Consider the following 2,795-nt stretch of genomic DNA (forward strand, 5'->3'; position numbering starts at 1 on the left):
CATTTAGAAAAATTTTGAGTTCCAAATTTTCTCCCTCCTCTCACCTTTCCCTCCCTGAAACAGTAAACAATTTGATATATAGGTTATATTATGTCATGCTTACCTTTATAGACATTTTACTTTACTCTGAACACCTCTGTTCTAGTCAAAATGGATTATAAGCTATTGCCTGAACTTGGCATTCTGTCTCTCACTCCCTGTGTTTACTCAGGCTCTCTCCAGTGCCTGGAATGCACTCCCTCCTTATCAACCACCTCTTTAGAGGGCTTTCCTCCCTTTAAGATTCAAGTTACTTCCTATGGGAAACCTCCTACCCTCACCCCTCATTCTCCTGCTATTAGTATTTATTAGTATTTGTCTCCCTCCTGAAATTACCTTGTGTTTCCTTATTTGTTTACATGTATACCAAGGCAGGAGACATAAGCTTCTTAAAAGCCAGAATCTTGTTTTTCTCTTTGTGTCCTTAGTATCTAGGCCATGCTGGGCACATAGTAAGTGCTGAATAAATATTGAATTAAATTGAAATACTGTTGGCAGGTGAACAGTGTGACAAAAATGGATTAAAATAATACAGTAAGAGTTCCATTTAATGGGCCACTGCCTTGTGAAACTATGTGCTATGCCGTTCAGGGTTACCCAAGATGTACAGTAGAAAGTTCTGACAAAAGATGGAGAAGGAAAAGTGGAGAAGGAAAGGGCAAACCATTCCAGTACCTTTGCCAGGAAATCCCCGTGGACAGTATTAAAATGCTAAAAGATATGATATCAGAAGACGAGCCCCTCAGGTTGAAAGGCCTGGCCTACTATGGTTCACGGGGTCATGAGGAATCACACTACCCAATGGCTGAACAACAGTACCCTGTAGTGAGTTTCACGTTGCCCTGAAAAGCTTATATCCTACACCAAGCACAGCACTCCTAGGACCTTGTATAGGGTATAGATGGCAGTCCTTGGGAAGGGTGGGCAGGGAAGGGGCCATTCCAGACTCTGGTCTGCCTGTGCCTGGAGGTACAGCCAAAACTTGCCTCACTCTTGGCTGAATTTTGATTTCTGAGAGGTGGAGATGAAGGGGGAGGGAAGGCCTTAAGCATGGGATCAGAGACTGGATGTGGAAGAGCCAGAAGCTGCTGAGTTTGACTGTGATGTCTTGTACTTCTGCCTTGTGCAAGGCTGTCTGTAGGCATCGGGTGGGATACACACAAGGCTGAGGCTCAATTCTGGCCCCCAAGAATCTCAAAGGCCTGAAAAACAGGCCTCAGGTCTGTGTTGCTGGAGACAATTAGTGTATTAGACAGAGGGCTGCCCTCCTTTCTCCATATTTCATAGGCTCTGAGCTCCAGAGGGTCTCTGATCCAAGCCTCCCCCTCCCTATTTTAGAGAAGGAACTGAGGCCCAGGGGGGTTAAGTGACTTGCACCTAGGATTGTCCAACTAATAAGCCTCCAAGGTGGAGTCAAACCCAGGGCTGGTGTTCAGTGTGACCCACCCACTTATTGGCCGTAAGCATTGAAATAGAGAATTGGTTTCTGACTCACTTGGTGGTGTCTGGGCCTAGATTTCCTTCCTTATCTGTAAAGTGGGGACAGTGACAACTGCTCCCCTTCCCAGCCCACAGAGATGCAGGGAGGACAAGTAAAAGAACAGACCTGGGAAAGGGCCAGGTAGGGGACTGCAGGGCATGGCTGTGAGTGGGTGTGTCCCCTTAAGAAAAAAAATCTCAGGCCTGGGCAGGTTTCCTGGTTTTGCAGGGTGGGGGCGGGGGATAGGGGACTTTATATTCTCAGCCTCAGCTTGAGTTTGTGAAAAGTACTGGGGTCTTTTAATTGTTTATCTAGCCCTTGGTACAGCTGCATGAGAAATAGGAGATCTGGCCTAGACTGGATGCTTCCTTTCTTTCTGTCTATCTTTCTCTCTCTCTTTTTTTTCTTTCTAGTTTCCATGTTCCAGCCGGAAGAGCCACTGCTGGGAAAGGGAATGAGCTCACTCAGGCTCCTAGGCCAATCTGGTGTCCCAGCTGCTGGGAGAGACCTGAGAGCCAGAGACACACTGGCCATGGGCATAGGCAGGCTCTGCCTGCCTTCTGTGGTCCAAGGGGAGATGGACTTCCTGCCTGTCCACCCCTGTCTCCCAGGATTCCTGGGAACAGGCCGTTATTCCAATTAATGCATACAAAGCCAGTCATATTATGTTTACTCTAAGGATTACAGACTGTCAGAGCTGGAAGGGCTCTTAGAGCATAGACTGTCAGGGCTGGGGGGGATCTTATAACAGACTATCAGGCAGAGATAGAAAGGGAAAGATCCCATGTGTACTAAGACTAACAACAGCTTTTTTTTTTTTTGTAGAAGCAAAGAACTGCCCACAAAATATTGGGAGATGGTTAAACAAATTGTGGTACAGGAATGTAATGGAATATTACTGTATAATAAAAAAAATGATCAACATGGAGAATATAGAGAAGTTTGGAGAGACATGAACAGATGCAAAGTAAACTGAGTAGAACCAGAAAAACCATATACATTATGATTTTTTTTCTTTCTTTTCTATTCTTTAATCTATGGGGCAGGGGTAGGGAGCCCAAGGCATATGATGAAATATTTGTAACTGAAGGTGATGTTAAAAGATACCCCCCAAAATTTTTTAAATGCAAGGTTAGTAACAATCTTTAAAAATTTCGGTTATTTATTCATTTATTTTAAATATTCTTTTCTTTAAAAATTTTGAATTCCAAATTCTCTTCCTTTCCCCTCTTCCACCCTCTGAGAAGGAAAGCAATATGATATCAATTATATGCTA

General features: G+C 44.2%; 1 long non-coding RNA gene across 1 annotated transcript; it reads left to right on the top strand.

The window, feature by feature from the left end:
• Positions 1–1,469: 1,469 nt before the first annotated feature.
• Positions 1,470–2,443, top strand: LOC138150796 (uncharacterized). Its single transcript, XR_011165652.1, has 2 exons — positions 1,470–1,660; positions 1,933–2,443. It is a non-coding gene; the product is annotated as an uncharacterized lncRNA (long non-coding RNA).
• Positions 2,444–2,795: the final 352 nt, after the last annotated feature.

This window comes from Petaurus breviceps, unplaced genomic scaffold, assembly GCF_028583685.1.
Source record: "Petaurus breviceps papuanus isolate PSGF00001 unplaced genomic scaffold, PetGlider_PUasm1.0 140, whole genome shotgun sequence".
Lineage (NCBI taxonomy): Eukaryota > Metazoa > Chordata > Mammalia > Diprotodontia > Petauridae > Petaurus > Petaurus breviceps.